This window comes from Orbicella franksi, unplaced genomic scaffold (genome assembly GCF_964199315.1).
Source record: "Orbicella franksi unplaced genomic scaffold, jaOrbFran1.1 SCAFFOLD_83, whole genome shotgun sequence".
NCBI lineage: Eukaryota > Metazoa > Cnidaria > Anthozoa > Scleractinia > Merulinidae > Orbicella > Orbicella franksi.
Window position 1 is genome coordinate 41,886 of NW_027670503.1, and position 21,595 is coordinate 63,480.

A 21,595-nucleotide genomic window follows, 5' to 3' on the forward strand; every position below is an offset into this window, starting at 1 on the left:
TCTCTGACGTGATTAAATAATATACACTTAAATATGAAATATCAAATGATACTGGCTGAAATAGAGAGAACTATTCAAATATTCAAAACATTGAAAATATTGCGAGTCCAAAGATTTGTTGCAAGTCTTAGCAAAACTGATAGATTTTAGAATCAGATATGAAATAAATGTTAGGATTCTCTCACCCCCACGCATGCAGTTAGCCGTCTGCAAGCACTTGACTCCAGCGACTCCAGAACCCGTACAGCAAAGAACAATTCCTGGTCATTTCACCGGACGCTGGTTTATCTCGTCAAGGATCGAATGCTACTTCAACTAGCCAATCTAAGTGTCACGTGGTTTTCTGCGAAAAAAAAAACCAAAAAAACAAAGAAAGAACCAACCGAAACATACTAAGGAAATGAAAACAGCACTCACTCAACCCCTCCCTTCCCCCCTCCCCCCCCCCCTGCCAAAACCTAGAGTCAGACTGGAGAAGACATGTATGTAAGTTGTCCGGTTCGTGCGTGCTGGAATACACCCCAGCTGCCCGTAACCAGTAGTCAACTTATTCCCATGAGATGAACACAACACTCGGTAAGTATGTTACCTACACAGATACTACATAATTTAGTTGGTAAAGCAGCTTGATACGGGTTAACTGGCAAGCCATTAAGTGCCGATATGAAGTGTCACTCTTTAATCTCTGACGTGATTAAATAATATACACTTAAATATGAAATATCAAATGATACTGGCTGAAATAGAGAGAACTATTCAAATATTCAAAACATTGAAAATATTGCGAGTCCAAAGATTTGTTGCAAGTCTTAGCAAAACTGATAGATTTTAGAATCAGATATGAAATAAATGTTAGGATTCTCTCACCCCCACGCATGCAGTTAGCCGTCTGCAAGCACTTGACTCCAGCGACTCCAGAACCCGTACAGCAAAGAACAATTCCTGGTCATTTCACCGGACGCTGGTTTATCTCGTCAAGGATCGAATGCTACTTCAACTAGCCAATCTAAGTGTCACGTGGTTTTCTGCGAAAAAAAAAACCAAAAAAACAAAGAAAGAACCAACCGAAACATACTAAGGAAATGAAAACAGCACTCACTCAACCCCTCCCTTCCCCCCTCCCCCCCCCCCTGCCAAAACCTAGAGTCAGACTGGAGAAGACATGTATGTAAGTTGTCCGGTTCGTGCGTGCTGGAATACACCCCAGCTGCCCGTAACCAGTAGTCAACTTATTCCCATGAGATGAACACAACACTCGGTAAGTATGTTACCTACACAGATACTACATAATTTAGTTGGTAAAGCAGCTTGATACGGGTTAACTGGCAAGCCATTAAGTGCCGATATGAAGTGTCACTCTTTAATCTCTGACGTGATTAAATAATATACACTTAAATATGAAATATCAAATGATACTGGCTGAAATAGAGAGAACTATTCAAATATTCAAAACATTGAAAATATTGCGAGTCCAAAGATTTGTTGCAAGTCTTAGCAAAACTGATAGATTTTAGAATCAGATATGAAATAAATGTTAGGATTCTCTCACCCCCACGCATGCAGTTAGCCGTCTGCAAGCACTTGACTCCAGCGACTCCAGAACCCGTACAGCAAAGAACAATTCCTGGTCATTTCACCGGACGCTGGTTTATCTCGTCAAGGATCGAATGCTACTTCAACTAGCCAATCTAAGTGTCACGTGGTTTTCTGCGAAAAAAAAAAACCAAAAAAACAAAGAAAGAACCAACCGAAACATACTAAGGAAATGAAAACAGCACTCACTCAACCCCTCCCTTCCCCCCTCCCCCCCCCCCTGCCAAAACCTAGAGTCAGACTGGAGAAGACATGTATGTAAGTTGTCCGGTTCGTGCGTGCTGGAATACACCCCAGCTGCCCGTAACCAGTAGTCAACTTATTCCCATGAGATGAACACAACACTCGGTAAGTATGTTACCTACACAGATACTACATAATTTAGTTGGTAAAGCAGCTTGATACGGGTTAACTGGCAAGCCATTAAGTGCCGATATGAAGTGTCACTCTTTAATCTCTGACGTGATTAAATAATATACACTTAAATATGAAATATCAAATGATACTGGCTGAAATAGAGAGAACTATTCAAATATTCAAAACATTGAAAATATTGCGAGTCCAAAGATTTGTTGCAAGTCTTAGCAAAACTGATAGATTTTAGAATCAGATATGAAATAAATGTTAGGATTCTCTCACCCCCACGCATGCAGTTAGCCGTCTGCAAGCACTTGACTCCAGCGACTCCAGAACCCGTACAGCAAAGAACAATTCCTGGTCATTTCACCGGACGCTGGTTTATCTCGTCAAGGATCGAATGCTACTTCAACTAGCCAATCTAAGTGTCACGTGGTTTTCTGCGAAAAAAAAAACCAAAAAAACAAAGAAAGAACCAACCGAAACATACTAAGGAAATGAAAACAGCACTCACTCAACCCCTCCCTTCCCCCCTCCCCCCCCCCCTGCCAAAACCTAGAGTCAGACTGGAGAAGACATGTATGTAAGTTGTCCGGTTCGTGCGTGCTGGAATACACCCCAGCTGCCCGTAACCAGTAGTCAACTTATTCCCATGAGATGAACACAACACTCGGTAAGTATGTTACCTACACAGATACTACATAATTTAGTTGGTAAAGCAGCTTGATACGGGTTAACTGGCAAGCCATTAAGTGCCGATATGAAGTGTCACTCTTTAATCTCTGACGTGATTAAATAATATACACTTAAATATGAAATATCAAATGATACTGGCTGAAATAGAGAGAACTATTCAAATATTCAAAACATTGAAAATATTGCGAGTCCAAAGATTTGTTGCAAGTCTTAGCAAAACTGATAGATTTTAGAATCAGATATGAAATAAATGTTAGGATTCTCTCACCCCCACGCATGCAGTTAGCCGTCTGCAAGCACTTGACTCCAGCGACTCCAGAACCCGTACAGCAAAGAACAATTCCTGGTCATTTCACCGGACGCTGGTTTATCTCGTCAAGGATCGAATGCTACTTCAACTAGCCAATCTAAGTGTCACGTGGTTTTCTGCGAAAAAAAAAACCAAAAAAACAAAGAAAGAACCAACCGAAACATACTAAGGAAATGAAAACAGCACTCACTCAACCCCTCCCTTCCCCCCTCCCCCCCCCCCTGCCAAAACCTAGAGTCAGACTGGAGAAGACATGTATGTAAGTTGTCCGGTTCGTGCGTGCTGGAATACACCCCAGCTGCCCGTAACCAGTAGTCACTTATTCCCATGAGATGAACACAACACTCGGTAAGTATGTTACCTACACAGATACTACATAATTTAGTTGGTAAAGCAGCTTGATACGGGTTAACTGGCAAGCCATTAAGTGCTGATATGAAGTGTCACTCTTTAATCTCTGACGTGATTAAATAATATACACTTAAATATGAAATATCAAATGATACTGGCTGAAATAGAGAGAACTATTCAAATATTCAAAACATTGAAAATATTGCGAGTCCAAAGATTTGTTGCAAGTCTTAGCAAAACTGATAGATTTTAGAATCAGATATGAAATAAATGTTAGGATTCTCTCACCCCCACGCATGCAGTTAGCCGTCTGCAAGCACTTGACTCCAGCGACTCCAGAACCCGTACAGCAAAGAACAATTCCTGGTCATTTCACCGGACGCTGGTTTATCTCGTCAAGGATCGAATGCTACTTCAACTAGCCAATCTAAGTGTCACGTGGTTTTCTGCGAAAAAAAAAACCAAAAAACAAAGAAAGAACCAACCGAAACATACTAAGGAAATGAAAACAGCACTCACTCAACCCCTCCCTTCCCCCCTCCCCCCCCCCCCCTGCCAAAACCTAGAGTCAGACTGGAGAAGACATGTATGTAAGTTGTCCGGTTCGTGCGTGCTGGAATACACCCCAGCTGCCCGTAACCAGTAGTCAACTTATTCCCATGAGATGAACACAACACTCGGTAAGTATGTTACCTACACAGATACTACATAATTTAGTTGGTAAAGCAGCTTGATACGGGTTAACTGGCAAGCCATTAAGTGCCGATATGAAGTGTCACTCTTTAATCTCTGACGTGATTAAATAATATACACTTAAATATGAAATATCAAATGATACTGGCTGAAATAGAGAGAACTATTCAAATATTCAAAACATTGAAAATATTGCGAGTCCAAAGATTTGTTGCAAGTCTTAGCAAAACTGATAGATTTTAGAATCAGATATGAAATAAATGTTAGGATTCTCTCACCCCCCACGCATGCAGTTAGCCGTCTGCAAGCACTTGACTCCAGCGACTCCAGAACCCGTACAGCAAAGAACAATTCCTGGTCATTTCACCGGACGCTGGTTTATCTCGTCAAGGATCGAATGCTACTTCAACTAGCCAATCTAAGTGTCACGTGGTTTTCTGCGAAAAAAAAACCAAAAAAACAAAGAAAGAACCAACCGAAACATACTAAGGAAATGAAAACAGCACTCACTCAACCCCTCCCTTCCCCCCTCCCCCCCCCCCCCTGCCAAAACCTAGAGTCAGAACTGGAGAAGACATGTATGTAAGTTGTCCGGTTCGTGCGTGCTGGAATACACCCCAGCTGCCCGTAACCAGTAGTCAACTTATTCCCATGAGATGAACACAACACTCGGTAAGTATGTTACCTACACAGATACTACATAATTTAGTTGGTAAAGCAGCTTGATACGGGTTAACTGGCAAGCCATTAAGTGCCGATATGAAGTGTCACTCTTTAATCTCTGACGTGATTAAATAATATACACTTAAATATGAAATATCAAATGATACTGGCTGAAATAGAGAGAACTATTCAAATATTCAAAACATTGAAAATATTGCGAGTCCAAAGATTTGTTGCAAGTCTTAGCAAAACTGATAGATTTTAGAATCAGATATGAAATAAATGTTAGGATTCTCTCACCCCCACGCATGCAGTTAGCCGTCTGCAAGCACTTGACTCCAGCGACTCCAGAACCCGTACAGCAAAGAACAATTCCTGGTCATTTCACCGGACGCTGGTTTATCTCGTCAAGGATCGAATGCTACTTCAACTAGCCAATCTAAGTGTCACGTGGTTTTCTGCGAAAAAAAAAACCAAAAAAACAAAGAAAGAACCAACCGAAACATACTAAGGAAATGAAAACAGCACTCACTCAACCCCTCCCTTCCCCCCTCCCCCCCCCCCTGCCAAAACCTAGAGTCAGACTGGAGAAGACATGTATGTAAGTTGTCCGGTTCGTGCGTGCTGGAATACACCCCAGCTGCCCGTAACCAGTAGTCAACTTATTCCCATGAGATGAACACAACACTCGGTAAGTATGTTACCTACACAGATACTACATAATTTAGTTGGTAAAGCAGCTTGATACGGGTTAACTGGCAAGCCATTAAGTGCCGATATGAAGTGTCACTCTTTAATCTCTGACGTGATTAAATAATATACACTTAAATATGAAATATCAAATGATACTGGCTGAAATAGAGAGAACTATTCAAATATTCAAAACATTGAAAATATTGCGAGTCCAAAGATTTGTTGCAAGTCTTAGCAAAACTGATAGATTTTAGAATCAGATATGAAATAAATGTTAGGATTCTCTCACCCCCACGCATGCAGTTAGCCGTCTGCAAGCACTTGACTCCAGCGACTCCAGAACCCGTACAGCAAAGAACAATTCCTGGTCATTTCACCGGACGCTGGTTTATCTCGTCAAGGATCGAATGCTACTTCAACTAGCCAATCTAAGTGTCACGTGGTTTTCTGCGAAAAAAAAAACCAAAAAAACAAAGAAAGAACCAACCGAAACATACTAAGGAAATGAAAACAGCACTCACTCAACCCCTCCCTTCCCCCCTCCCCCCCCCCCTGCCAAAACCTAGAGTCAGACTGGAGAAGACATGTATGTAAGTTGTCCGGTTCGTGCGTGCTGGAATACACCCCAGCTGCCCGTAACCAGTAGTCAACTTATTCCCATGAGATGAACACAACACTCGGTAAGTATGTTACCTACACAGATACTACATAATTTAGTTGGTAAAGCAGCTTGATACGGGTTAACTGGCAAGCCATTAAGTGCCGATATGAAGTGTCACTCTTTAATCTCTGACGTGATTAAATAATATACACTTAAATATGAAATATCAAATGATACTGGCTGAAATAGAGAGAACTATTCAAATATTCAAAACATTGAAAATATTGCGAGTCCAAAGATTTGTTGCAAGTCTTAGCAAAACTGATAGATTTTAGAATCAGATATGAAATAAATGTTAGGATTCTCTCACCCCCACGCATGCAGTTAGCCGTCTGCAAGCACTTGACTCCAGCGACTCCAGAACCCGTACAGCAAAGAACAATTCCTGGTCATTTCACCGGACGCTGGTTTATCTCGTCAAGGATCGAATGCTACTTCAACTAGCCAATCTAAGTGTCACGTGGTTTTCTGCGAAAAAAAAAACCAAAAAAACAAAGAAAGAACCAACCGAAACATACTAAGGAAATGAAAACAGCACTCACTCAACCCCTCCCTTCCCCCCTCCCCCCCCCCTGCCAAAACCTAGAGTCAGACTGGAGAAGACATGTATGTAAGTTGTCCGGTTCGTGCGTGCTGGAATACACCCCAGCTGCCCGTAACCAGTAGTCAACTTATTCCCATGAGATGAACACAACACTCGGTAAGTATGTTACCTACACAGATACTACATAATTTAGTTGGTAAAGCAGCTTGATACGGGTTAACTGGCAAGCCATTAAGTGCCGATATGAAGTGTCACTCTTTAATCTCTGACGTGATTAAATAATATACACTTAAATATGAAATATCAAATGATACTGGCTGAAATAGAGAGAACTATTCAAATATTCAAAACATTGAAAATATTGCGAGTCCAAAGATTTGTTGCAAGTCTTAGCAAAACTGATAGATTTTAGAATCAGATATGAAATAAATGTTAGGATTCTCTCACCCCCACGCATGCAGTTAGCCGTCTGCAAGCACTTGACTCCAGCGACTCCAGAACCCGTACAGCAAAGAACAATTCCTGGTCATTTCACCGGACGCTGGTTTATCTCGTCAAGGATCGAATGCTACTTCAACTAGCCAATCTAAGTGTCACGTGGTTTTCTGCGAAAAAAAAAACCAAAAAAACAAAGAAAGAACCAACCGAAACATACTAAGGAAATGAAAACAGCACTCACTCAACCCCTCCCTTCCCCCCTCCCCCCCCCCCCTGCCAAAACCTAGAGTCAGACTGGAGAAGACATGTATGTAAGTTGTCCGGTTCGTGCGTGCTGGAATACACCCCAGCTGCCCGTAACCAGTAGTCAACTTATTCCCATGAGATGAACACAACACTCGGTAAGTATGTTACCTACACAGATACTACATAATTTAGTTGGTAAAGCAGCTTGATACGGGTTAACTGGCAAGCCATTAAGTGCCGATATGAAGTGTCACTCTTTAATCTCTGACGTGATTAAATAATATACACTTAAATATGAAATATCAAATGATACTGGCTGAAATAGAGAGAACTATTCAAATATTCAAAACATTGAAAATATTGCGAGTCCAAAGATTTGTTGCAAGTCTTAGCAAAACTGATAGATTTTAGAATCAGATATGAAATAAATGTTAGGATTCTCTCACCCCCACGCATGCAGTTAGCCGTCTGCAAGCACTTGACTCCAGCGACTCCAGAACCCGTACAGCAAAGAACAATTCCTGGTCATTTCACCGGACGCTGGTTTATCTCGTCAAGGATCGAATGCTACTTCAACTAGCCAATCTAAGTGTCACGTGGTTTTCTGCGAAAAAAAAAACCAAAAAAACAAAGAAAGAACCAACCGAAACATACTAAGGAAATGAAAACAGCACTCACTCAACCCCTCCCTTCCCCCCTCCCCCCCCCCCTGCCAAAACCTAGAGTCAGACTGGAGAAGACATGTATGTAAGTTGTCCGGTTCGTGCGTGCTGGAATACACCCCAGCTGCCCGTAACCAGTAGTCAACTTATTCCCATGAGATGAACACAACACTCGGTAAGTATGTTACCTACACAGATACTACATAATTTAGTTGGTAAAGCAGCTTGATACGGGTTAACTGGCAAGCCATTAAGTGCCGATATGAAGTGTCACTCTTTAATCTCTGACGTGATTAAATAATATACACTTAAATATGAAATATCAAATGATACTGGCTGAAATAGAGAGAACTATTCAAATATTCAAAACATTGAAAATATTGCGAGTCCAAAGATTTGTTGCAAGTCTTAGCAAAACTGATAGATTTTAGAATCAGATATGAAATAAATGTTAGGATTCTCTCACCCCCACGCATGCAGTTAGCCGTCTGCAAGCACTTGACTCCAGCGACTCCAGAACCCGTACAGCAAAGAACAATTCCTGGTCATTTCACCGGACGCTGGTTTATCTCGTCAAGGATCGAATGCTACTTCAACTAGCCAATCTAAGTGTCACGTGGTTTTCTGCGAAAAAAAAAACCAAAAAAACAAAGAAAGAACCAACCGAAACATACTAAGGAAATGAAAACAGCACTCACTCAACCCCTCCCTTCCCCCCTCCCCCCCCCCCTGCCAAAACCTAGAGTCAGACTGGAGAAGACATGTATGTAAGTTGTCCGGTTCGTGCGTGCTGGAATACACCCCAGCTGCCCGTAACCAGTAGTCAACTTATTCCCATGAGATGAACACAACACTCGGTAAGTATGTTACCTACACAGATACTACATAATTTAGTTGGTAAAGCAGCTTGATACGGGTTAACTGGCAAGCCATTAAGTGCCGATATGAAGTGTCACTCTTTAATCTCTGACGTGATTAAATAATATACACTTAAATATGAAATATCAAATGATACTGGCTGAAATAGAGAGAACTATTCAAATATTCAAAACATTGAAAATATTGCGAGTCCAAAGATTTGTTGCAAGTCTTAGCAAAACTGATAGATTTTAGAATCAGATATGAAATAAATGTTAGGATTCTCTCACCCCCACGCATGCAGTTAGCCGTCTGCAAGCACTTGACTCCAGCGACTCCAGAACCCGTACAGCAAAGAACAATTCCTGGTCATTTCACCGGACGCTGGTTTATCTCGTCAAGGATCGAATGCTACTTCAACTAGCCAATCTAAGTGTCACGTGGTTTTCTGCGAAAAAAAAAACCCAAAAAAACAAAGAAAGAACCAACCGAAACATACTAAGGAAATGAAAACAGCACTCACTCAACCCCTCCCTTCCCCCCTCCCCCCCCCCCTGCCAAAACCTAGAGTCAGACTGGAGAAGACATGTATGTAAGTTGTCCGGTTCGTGCGTGCTGGAATACACCCCAGCTGCCCGTAACCAGTAGTCAACTTATTCCCATGAGATGAACACAACACTCGGTAAGTATGTTACCTACACAGATACTACATAATTTAGTTGGTAAAGCAGCTTGATACGGGTTAACTGGCAAGCCATTAAGTGCCGATATGAAGTGTCACTCTTTAATCTCTGACGTGATTAAATAATATACACTTAAATATGAAATATCAAATGATACTGGCTGAAATAGAGAGAACTATTCAAATATTCAAAACATTGAAAATATTGCGAGTCCAAAGATTTGTTGCAAGTCTTAGCAAAACTGATAGATTTTAGAATCAGATATGAAATAAATGTTAGGATTCTCTCACCCCCACGCATGCAGTTAGCCGTCTGCAAGCACTTGACTCCAGCGACTCCAGAACCCGTACAGCAAAGAACAATTCCTGGTCATTTCACCGGACGCTGGTTTATCTCGTCAAGGATCGAATGCTACTTCAACTAGCCAATCTAAGTGTCACGTGGTTTTCTGCGAAAAAAAAAACCAAAAAAACAAAGAAAGAACCAACCGAAACATACTAAGGAAATGAAAACAGCACTCACTCAACCCCTCCCTTCCCCCCTCCCCCCCCCCCTGCCAAAACCTAGAGTCAGACTGGAGAAGACATGTATGTAAGTTGTCCGGTTCGTGCGTGCTGGAATACACCCCAGCTGCCCGTAACCAGTAGTCAACTTATTCCCATGAGATGAACACAACACTCGGTAAGTATGTTACCTACACAGATACTACATAATTTAGTTGGTAAAGCAGCTTGATACGGGTTAACTGGCAAGCCATTAAGTGCCGATATGAAGTGTCACTCTTTAATCTCTGACGTGATTAAATAATATACACTTAAATATGAAATATCAAATGATACTGGCTGAAATAGAGAGAACTATTCAAATATTCAAAACATTGAAAATATTGCGAGTCCAAAGATTTGTTGCAAGTCTTAGCAAAACTGATAGATTTTAGAATCAGATATGAAATAAATGTTAGGATTCTCTCACCCCCACGCATGCAGTTAGCCGTCTGCAAGCACTTGACTCCAGCGACTCCAGAACCCGTACAGCAAAGAACAATTCCTGGTCATTTCTGGCGTTTGATTCCATATTGATTTCCTGGGATTATTGTCATGTCAGAGGAAGGAGTGGAAACTAGGTTCCAGGCGTGACGGAGTGTTCTCTTTGTATTGTGAGCCATTTTGAGAGCGAAGTGGTAAATTTGAAATTCTAAACAAACTTGTTTCTCGTGAGGATGGTAAGTAATGTCGTGTTGTTTTTTAGTTTGCTTAATTACATGAAAAGTGCTGGAGCTTGTGCATGCTTCTTGTTTCGGCGGAGAGATAGCCAGCGCGAATTTTTCGATAGACCGTATGGAAGCAAATGTCATCATGATATCATCGTAATATTCAATCAAGTAAAAATCTCCTCTTTGCCCATCGATCTAGTGTAAAGTCATGACATTATTATTAGAATGAATAATCCAGAATGTCTTCTTTTGCCTGTGATAAAGTGATAAATCATGCTACAATACAATGCTGTCCCTTACTGACAACAAATAAAAGCTGACCACAAGCAAACAGCAGCGAAACCAACCGATTTTGATATTATTATATTCAGTGTCTGTTTTGTTATTTTCGGGACGATTTCATAGCGAATAATTTGATGTAATAGTCCCACGTGGTAATGATATTTTGATATGTGAGAGGCACATTGTGATTCAAATAATTTCTCGACATTATCATTTTACTATCACCAAAATATCAATTAAATATCAAAATGTCAGTTACCAAACTAATGATATTCTATCAGGATCTATGGATCCAGAGCATTTCCTGTATCAGCTCCAGAACTTTGGGAACAAGCTACCCAGTGATATACGTTCATGCCATAATTCAAGTCTATTTAAACCTATACACCAGACGTATCTTTATAAAAAATGTTATTTTAGCTTGTAGAAAGAGTTTTTAAAGGGCTATTTTTATGTCTTTTGTTATTATTATTATTGTTATTATTACTATTATTATTATTATAATTATTATTATTATTATTATTAATAATGGTAATAGGACTGGGTGGAGTCCAATTTGGTCTGTAATCACACAAGTGATTAACAAAATCGGACGACCGCGAAGAGGGTGTCCGATTTGTTATTCACGAGTGTGATTACAGACTGAATTGGACAACACGATGTCCCGTTACCAATTAATCATAACAATTACAATTTCCCACAAAAGCAAAAATTCATTTGAAAAAAGAGCATTTAATAGTCATTTTAAATATCATAATTAAAAATATGGAGAATAGCTTGCAAAGTGGCTGTTAAGTTTCTTTCAAAACAGTCACCAGAGACTAAACCTCCACAATTTTACAAAGTCAGTCTCTTGAATTGGTTACCATAGTAATTGCAATCAATGTTGTGGTTGGTGGATTTAGTGGAGAGGACTTAACATGATTGGCTCATGTAACTCTCCGATTACAGGTGTCCGATTACAGCCAACTGTCCGATTACACTGTCCGATTACAGCTTTGCAGATTAATTAGAGCAAAATACAGCAGTTTATGCACCAATCACATTTGAGGAAATTGTAATTGTTATGATCATTATTTCTTTTTGCTGGTCAATTACGTCCAAATTCTTGGTGGTTTGAAATTTTCCATTTCAGGAATTTTTGAGATAGGAACATTTTGTAGGGTTGTTCCTAATGTTCTGTTGTAACAGAACGTGTTCTTGGATATCATTTGATGCTTTCTGGAAATTTCTATGGCTTGAAAATTTGGCAAGGGATTTTTGGGGGGTCAAAATTTTGGTTCATGGGATTTTGGGGGTTTTGTTTGAGGCCCTAGGATTTTGGGTGGTTCATCATTTGATCGTCCCTGTCAATTGAAATCCAGAGTACCCCCAGCTCGGGGAGTATGAGGCTTCATTGAATGAAATTTAATTCCATTTCATTTCCTTCCACTTGCAGTAGCTGTCTTTGGCAGAGAGGACCCATGCCTTCTACTGGGACTCAAATGCACCAATGAATGAATGTGTGCCTAGACCCAAATCCGGAGAATAAAAAAAGTTTTTTGATTAGTTTTCCTGTTCTTCACATTGGTTTGTCTTTTGTTGATTTCTTTCCCCTTATCTCTAATACATATTGACTATTAGTTACATTATCATTAAAGTATATAAGTACATGAATAAAGACAGATTGTTATCATCATCATCCTTGCTTAGATTCAAAATAACCAATAAAGAAGTCTAGCCACCCAATGTGTTCATCTGTCTTTCTTCATTCACTTATATTACAATAATAATAATAATAATAACTTTTTATGGTCTGCCAGGAGAGAGACACTTTTTCAGGAAGGAACCAAGCCACTAATATTTGTTAGCCTTCATTAGACACTCGTGAATCTATCTATCTATTGCGTAGATGTTTGGCTTTGGAAAACACAACAGCCTATTTTCCATTTAGATAAATAACAACAAAAGGCAACTGAAACAATCAATTTAAATTTCCTGTCAATAATCTTTAATGTGTAAACAACATTATTCAACTGCTAGTGTCTGTGCAGAACACAAAAAGCACTCTTCATTCAGAATTAACCTTCCGAAAACAACAACTAGAAAGCTAATTATTGAAATTATCATTTCTCGTAATATTAAGTTGAAGATTATTGTCTTGCTCAGTAACTCCTGTTACCATAGTTATAGGGCACAGGTATTAAGTTTCCTATCTCCTGCCTTTCTCCTAATAATTGCAACTCTGGTGATATTAATTTCATGTCATTTGTTTGACAGTACCAATATTATGTCTAATAAAGCCAGAAATCCATTAAGTCTCCCATTAAGTTTTGAGGCCTGCATGAGCTCTCTCATGTTTCTTGGCTGGACAATAATTTTTATAGAGTAAAATTGTTTATCAATCAGCAAGTATCTGAGTATTTATTGGCCTTTTTTGTTGAGAATTAAGTCATTTGATTGCAGCACTGCTCTGTGCGTCGGAAAGTTTTGAAACTGTGAATACAAAAAGCAAGTTTTAAAAAGAGTAAATGACAGCAAAGACCTTATGGGCTCAACCACTGTTTACTTAATATCTTTCACAGGCTTCCTAATCACTGAAAAGAGTGCACGAGTGGATAAACAATCGATCTTGAAACAAAAATTTGTGAGCCGAGGAGGTCTCATTAGCCCAGTTCAAAACTGGAAATTTCATGTGTGCCCTATATAGAGGGCTGGTCTGGCAGTTTTAATGGGTAATGTGGCATCTCTCGTAGCGTATAATATGATTGGGTTGCTACCCTAGCCAAAAACAAAAGACCAAACAATTGAAGCAATGACTTAGACTTCAAAACAATAGAAGCTGCTTACAATACCAAAGAAAAGCAAGTTATGAGAGCTGCTACACTACCAGTATTAATACTTGCCATTTGCATCAAAGGGAGGAATGGACATCAGCCTCACTTCCATTGACGGGCCAAAAATCTACAGAATTTGTAGATATGCATAGAATTTTGAATTTCACTTCATGCAAAAATCGCCCTTGTTCCAATTAAGAATAATAATATCATTGTCATTTGCATTTGTACATGTGGAGTCAATTTAACTGGCTCAATAAAGCAATTACTGGCTCAAATGATTGAGGTGATGTCATTCCAAGTCACTAAAGCTACATATTAAATCAACCTCTCATTCACTTGCATTTGGGAAACTGGGACAACGAATTCATGGAACGACTGAGAAATTATCGGTACCCTGTCTCGGTAATGACGATAACATTTATCTTCAACTAAATTATTCTTATTCTGTTAGGCCCTCTTGTTTGAAAACATGCAACTTTCAGTCAAGCTCTCATGCGGGTCACAAGATTTTGAGGAAAAAAATTGGGATGTGAACTTTTGCGAATTGATTCTGGTCTTTGGGAAGTGAAACTGCTTTTGGGAAATCAGATGGTTTTTCACTGCTCGGAGCTTGACTGTAAGACTGCACGGAGAGAGTTAGTCTTTGACTGCCTTGTGGATGGTACGAGTGGAAGTCATGAGTTTGTAGACGCCGGCTCGCTTTTTGGTGGCTTGCAATTGTACAGGAACAAGGCTGTCGATGCCTTCTTTCCACTCTTCACCTGAGAGTTCAAGCTTATACAAGTTGGTGCCTATGTGTTTGTAATACAACAGCGTTGCCTCTCTTTCTCTTATGGACTGGACCTGGCCAATAAAAACCTTTGGATTCTGATAGGTGCTCTCCTCTGTGACAACAGCCACGAAATCGCCCCTGTTTACATCCACACAACCCTCTTCTGGTTGCTCAGCAGTCGCATCTTCCTCTTCGTCGAGACGGCCCTCTGCGTAATCTCTGGCCAAGTCAACTGCCAGCCGTTTCTTCTGATTTGCTGTGCGCCGATCATACGTAGTTTGTGCTTGTTTACGTGAATGCCTGAGCGCAGATGCCAAGGAAACCTTGAGAGAGTCGGTACAGTCCCTGTTAAAATCATAGAACAATGTCTGAGTTATGATTGACCAAAGACTTAAAAATGCCAGCCAGTGAGCGAAAAGAAAAAATGTACATTTCATAATAGGCCACTTTCAAAAATACCACAATACTTCTTGTTAAAAATATATATTTTATAATAGGCCACTTTCAAAAATACCATAATACTATTTGTTTGCCCTCTAAAATTTTGCATAAGAACTGTTTCCAGTTTCACCTGGGACTGAGAATGGTCCCAAGAGAAAATAGAAATAAATTATTTGAATCCTTTGATTTTAAGCTAAGAATGTTTCATGCGAGTCAAAGAAAGATTGACCTCTTGACTCAACTTCACTATTTTTAAGATTAAATGTGCACTCTGAATTACTAAGAATAACTATGCGTCCACTCACGATTTGTCGTATGCCCATGTGATGAACGAAGATCGAAGGATGTTTATAGAGGCCAGCTTTCCCGTAAGGCCATATAGCACACTCTTCAAGTGAGCGGAGAAGGAGGCAGCAGTGAAGTGACCACCATTCTTGTTCTGGAGACAAAAAGGGCAGTGCATTTGCATTGGTTTTGTCTTGTTTTGTTTTTTTCCATTTTTATGACCTCTTCTTATAGAGATCCTTGCCAATACCACTTGTGTGTATATAATGTGTATATATATAGGTTATTAGAGTGGAGAAAGGAGTGAATACTCAAAAAAACAAGCAGAGTGAATCTGTTGAACAAGACACCCCAGAAAGGTTTTCTTTTTCCCCTGAAATCACCCTACAAGTGTCCAGGATAACAAAAAATAACCCCAACGGGGTTGATTTTGCATCACACAAGGGTTAATATTGCAAATCGTGCCACCCCAGAGAGATGTGGCTTTCGGTCTAAAACACCCCACTAGGGTTCGTAATAATAACCGTGAACCTTGACAGGAATGTAGTTTTCAAAACAAAATACCTCACCAAGCCTACAAATAATTTTTGTTTATAGGCAGGTCATTTGTCACGACAAAGACAAGTTTTGACCTGACAAAAAGCCAGTCTGGTCGGACAAAAAAATTGTTTGTCATTATAAATTAAAAGAGACATTTGAGACATTTTGGTATTTCAGTGTAGACTCTTCGCCAAAACATTGGTTGCAAATTCAAATAGCTTAAAAGTCAACTGAGTGTAAAATTGCTACTAGCACCAGCAAGGGGACCTTTACATTATGTCTGGTATTAATTTACCTGTTGAAAATTGACAAATTTACAAACGCTTATACCCCTAGTCACACAAGCGTTTCCAATGTAACAAGTTTCCCACAATGTCTAGGGACTGAACAGGAAAAGGGATGAAACAACCTCCCACACGGACACCTTGTCAGTATAAAACCTCACAATAACATTCAGAGACTTGAAAATTGGCCGAAACGAATTCTTCGACTTTTTCTGAAAGCAAGTTTCCTCTGAAAGCTTTCGGGGTCAATTGAATAAAAAATTGGCGTAATTATTTAAAATGTGGAATTGGAGGCGGTCGTGACTATAAAGCGTGACCAATTTGTACATTCACGCTTTTCACAAAAACATGTCTGTGGTACGGAAACTATATTTCAACCACACTGCCAGACGTAAAAAAAACTATAAAAGGTTAAAAATTAAACTGAGTTTTGATCATACGGACTAGAAAAACATTTGGCTACATTTTAGAGGTTTTAAAGTTTTTGAAAGCGATTGCATTCAGATAAACGAAACGTGAGTATTTGGGCTGTGTATTCAATTTCCATAATATCTTTAATCAGGTCAATGTATTACAACTGAAAATTAATTCCACAACACTTGGTGGCAACAAACAACGAGTAATTACATAAGACCTCAGTTCTAAGTAGTTTTTCAGACGAACATAATTCAGACTAAATGGGGCTTCACGATCTTTCACAAACGCCACCGCAAAATGCGTAAATTAACACGCAGGAATAGTGGTACTGTTGTGATATGTTTACAATTCGACATAACATTTGAGACGGCGCACTGCGCGTGATAAAATTCTCAGAATTAGAATAAAACAAAAACCGATAACAATGCTTTTTTCCGTAGCATTGTGTGGCAGTATAACAAAATAAGTTGTCCCATATTCAGCCACAAACTTCCAGTTAAAATATTTTTCATTTTAGCGGAAATGCCCGGTCAGAGTGTCCAACCAGGCTAAGCTTTTACCTGTCAAAACCTCAAATTTACCAGACGATTGTCCAATGACCGACTGTTATTTGCAGGCTTGCCTCACTGAAATGTTGTTTGACTTGAAATCACCCCAAAAAGGTGTGAAATTAGGTGCAGAAAACCCACCCTGGATATGAAAATTTCCTAACTAGGGGTAAGATTTGAAATTTACACACCCTGCAAGGATGAATCTGCCAAAAAAAACACCCCACCGTAGAAATTGTCACTGAATTTTACATACTGAAAGAGCTTTTGGGGGTGAAAGCTGACTGTGACCAACCCTTGAAGGATGAAATTTCTAAGAAAAACCACTCTTGGTATCGAAATGGGGGTGAAACGAGAAGATTAAACAGCTTTATGCCTCAACGTTAGGGTTAGGGTTAGGGAGGATCCTTGGCTGGGATCAATTTCCTCACCCCAAAAGTCCAGAGGTTGAAATCTAACTTACACAAGATGTGAGGATATCATTTGGTAACTTGGTCAAAACAGGTTAAACCTTACCAGCAGTAGGTAGCTTTGGCTTGACTCTGTAACCAAATGCGGCCGATAATCCTTTATGTACGACAACAAAAGTCGACAGAGCTCGTCTTCGGGCTGAAAAAGATCAGTGGCATTGACCTCAATGTCTGGTCAATCATCAAACTAAATGATAAGTCAATACTTTTGGGTGCAGAACAGCCTTTGTACAAATTTCTAACAATTAAAGATTGGAATAAATGGCCAAACTAACCAGCTTGAAAATGGAATCAACATCAACAGATATAAACAAATGTTTATGGATGGAGTTTTACATCCATGTCAATCAGTAGAAATTTTAGGTAAATCATCTCAGATCACCATTAGTGGTGCAGGATCACAAAACTGGCTACCCTTTTATGATGAGATCAATGTATTGTAAATAAATTATGCTTATGCCACAAATGCTTAAATGGGCAATGCCCAGAGTACTTTGGAGATAAATTAGTGCGTATCAGCAACATGTCGACCAGAATCTCACACTATGGTGATATAACTATACGCTGTTCTAGAAATAAACGTGACACAGAAGGTGGAAAAACTCTTCTTGTTACAGCTGCAAAACTTTGGAACTCTCTACCTATTACTATAAGATCTGGCACCAGTATTAATGCCTGCAAACAGAATTCTTGTAAGGAAGGTTATGCTGGCTTGGATAGCTTTCCCATTTCATAAATGTTTTATCCTTTTAATATTACATTTACTGTCTTTGCCCTTTTCAATATTATTTTGTAAATTAGCTCTATCTATTTAAGGGGAGGGCCAGAAGTTTACCAATCGTCAACTGTAATGTGTCACCCTCGGTAAACAAACTTATTTATTATTTACTTAATTTACTGGAACCAGAGAGGAAATTGTCTAACCTGTAGAGACAGCTCATCTCGTCCAGAAAACTTTCTGGTCTTGTAATTGTTAAAGTGGAGGATAATAGCCCCACTATCCTTGACAAGCAGGTAATTCTTCCCAGCTGAGGTCTTTGGGTCGAAGTTCCTGGCCTCTTCCCCTGACAGCACTTCCAGGGTCCTGATTTCCAGCCCCCGTGACGGGGGAATGAACACATACAGGGATAGCATAATGAGATCGCAAAATTCCTTGGCTTTGAACTTCATTGGACCAGTCAATTCAAACTTTTCTCGCTGGGTGCTAACAGCAGAAACCACTTCCTCCCTTTTTTTAAAGACAAAACCAAAAACAAAAAAGGAAAGAGGTTCACACAGGTTTGGCTGTCCAGGACAAAGGGAAAGGGAACAATTCAGGATAAAAGTACTGCAGCCAAGAGAGATCTATCTTGCTAACCGCAAACAAACAATGGTTAGTCAGTTTACTTTCAAGTGCCAATTCCTCCTGAAGCTCTAAGCTAGCCTCAAACTAGTATCCGTAATCATGTGATTGCTAACTAACACAATTGATTCTTAACAATCTGTAGTCTACATCTAGTTATGCGAGAGCTTCACTCTTTTTTAGCCAATCAGAACCAAGTCATTTTCCAGGTATAATATTGCTGGTACTAATCGCAGTCTCTCCTGTCACAGAGTGAACAAAAAACAGTTTCCATGCCAAGACTTACCAAGGGATCCAGCGATTTTGGGCAGAAAGATCTTCCATTGTGGACGGCCTTTCCAAGTCACCTTCTTTCTGGAGAATTCGAGCTTGAACTCTCAGCTGACGGATAATGGGGACCCCTTTGAAATCAGGAGCATGCTCTCTGTGCACAAATTTGATTGGGTAGAGAAGTGAGCTGATGTGATTTGAAACCGTCGCAGAGCTGCAATTTCGTTCTTCCTGTGAGGAAACAGAACAGGTTAATTGAGGCTCGGAACAGCCAAAAATCAATAAGTAAATAAATAGATGTAAACGAAAGAAAAGGAAAAGAAAAGAATCAACATGTAGCAGAAATTCATCAGAGGCAAGAGTCTCTGGTTAAAGTTTTCAAGCTCGAAAGGAAAAATTTCACCCACCAAGCAGTAAATCAGTGATATTAAAATTTTCCAATTTGTTGGGAATTTCTTTCTTTCAGAAAAAATATGGAATAATACTACTACTAATAATAACAAACTATTATTGACTTCTTAACGTATAGAGTCAACTTATTAGCAGCTAGCTATTTATAATTTCTCTTTAATTCGATAAAGACAACGTCCAAAACAGATTTAAGGTTATTGTTAGCATAAAACAAGTTTCAACGGCAGATCGGTAAAAAGATATCGCATTGCTGATAACACATTGTGAGTAATCAACACAACTTAGTACACGTCGTAAGGTTAAAAGTCCACTAATTTATGGCGAGAAGTTACTTTAAAACAATACCTCAGATGCAAAAGATATAGGTCCCAATCATAGCGTAATTTTATCTGTGATGTTAACGTGCATAGCGAAAATCCTCCAATATTCGTCATTTTCAGCAGTTTCTTTACACACAGGTATTACGGGCTCACATTTTTTTACGAAACTAACTGATGTGGTTTTCAGTCCCCGGCCGTGAGTTCCCTTGGGCGTTTCTACTAAGGTGTCAAAACTTAATACGAAAGCCTGTAAAGAATTTCTCTCACCTTCAAAAATTCAACGTAAGCTTCGATCAAGGAACTCTCAAAAAGCAATGTGGTAGAAGCTCTTCATCACGGCCTAAAGTAGTTCTAACGTAACCCAGAAAGCCTGCGAAGAAGATAAAAAGGAGAGGTTATATGTTAAATCGCGTCACCCAAATATCGGTTATCATCACTTAGGCGCAAACGTGGAAATTAAGGCCAAAATTAAAAAAAGAAACAAAGATACTTACAAAGCATTCTCTCTTGAGCCTTCTCGTAAGTAGAAAGGGTCACCGGTGCTTTCTCTCTTTCAAAGTTGACTTTCTGGGTAAAGAATCTCTTTACGGAAGCCAAAACTTTCTGACTGCCTCGGGTAGCTCACCGAATTTAACCGAATACGGGGTTTTGCGCTTGTTCCCTCTCTGCGCTGAATGCAGGGTAGATTCCGCATGAAATTCACCCGCAACGACGTCGTCTTCATTGTCGGCCTCTCTCTGCGCTGAATTCAGGGTAGGTAACGCGTGAATTTTACCCTCAGCGACGCCGTCTTCATTTTCGAAGAGTGGTTCTACCAACTTTTCCTGCTCGAGCGGGACGGGTGATAGCGGGCAATCATCCTCGATTTCAATTACATGTACTGCCGAGTTATCTGGAGCACTAGAGGAGCAAGGCATTTGTTCTTCCATTGCGAAAAAGGTGGTTACGACGAAGAAAATACCCGAGCGTGTGGTCTGTTGGCGTACTCAATGATGATGTGGAAAAAAATGATTGAATGGTGCAAGAACGATGCTTTACGAACTACGAGAATTTTCACAGGTATAAAATAGGCTCTTTGTACGATCCGGTCACATGGTACAGAATTAATTCCGCTGGGACGCAAGTTACACAGTGGGATTTTCAAAACAAAGGAAAGTCGTCCTAGACTGGTGCGAGTTCCTTTGTTTTGGAAATCCCACTGTGTAACTTGCGTAATTAACTCCGTACCATGTGACCGGATCGTGCAAAGAGCCTCACTTCCTGTGATCTTTTTATTCATTATTGCATAACTTCATAACTTCACAGCTTGATGTAAGTTACTCTGCTCGATCTTGTACGAAGGTTATTTTTGCATGATTTTCTCGGATGTACTAGTTTATCAACTATTTAAATTGGAATTGAAATAAAGTTTGCACTCATGCGTGTACGCATTGTTTCCCAAATATAGAAATGAGACAAACAGCGGTGACAAACATCAGATATAAACACATCACTTGTTATCTTTTACTTGACGTTTCGTATGCTTCTGCATACATCTTCAGAAGCGGCGGTTAATGCAAAATTGCGGTTAAATATACAGGAACACTAACTTATTACCGCACCTTTCAATTACATGCGGACTCTTACATTCAAAGCTCAACCGAAAAATGCGTTTTTCGCTACCGCCAATCAAATGTTTCGGCGGCGCCTCCCAGCTTCCGACCACTGCCGAGCACTGTTTCGTTGTCTGAACT

General features: G+C 39.8%; 1 long non-coding RNA gene and 1 pseudogene across 1 annotated transcript; one reads left to right on the forward strand and one right to left on the reverse strand.

Annotated features, from left to right (window-relative positions):
• The first annotated feature begins 10,429 nt into the window (after positions 1-10,429).
• Positions 10,430-12,491, forward strand: LOC145472230 (uncharacterized). Its single transcript, XR_014043604.1, has 2 exons — positions 10,430-10,670; positions 12,382-12,491. It is a non-coding gene; the product is annotated as an uncharacterized LOC145472230 (long non-coding RNA).
• A 1,403-nt stretch (positions 12,492-13,894) lies between these two features.
• Positions 13,895-20,791, reverse strand: LOC145472233 (uncharacterized; annotated as a pseudogene).
• Positions 20,792-21,595: the final 804 nt, after the last annotated feature.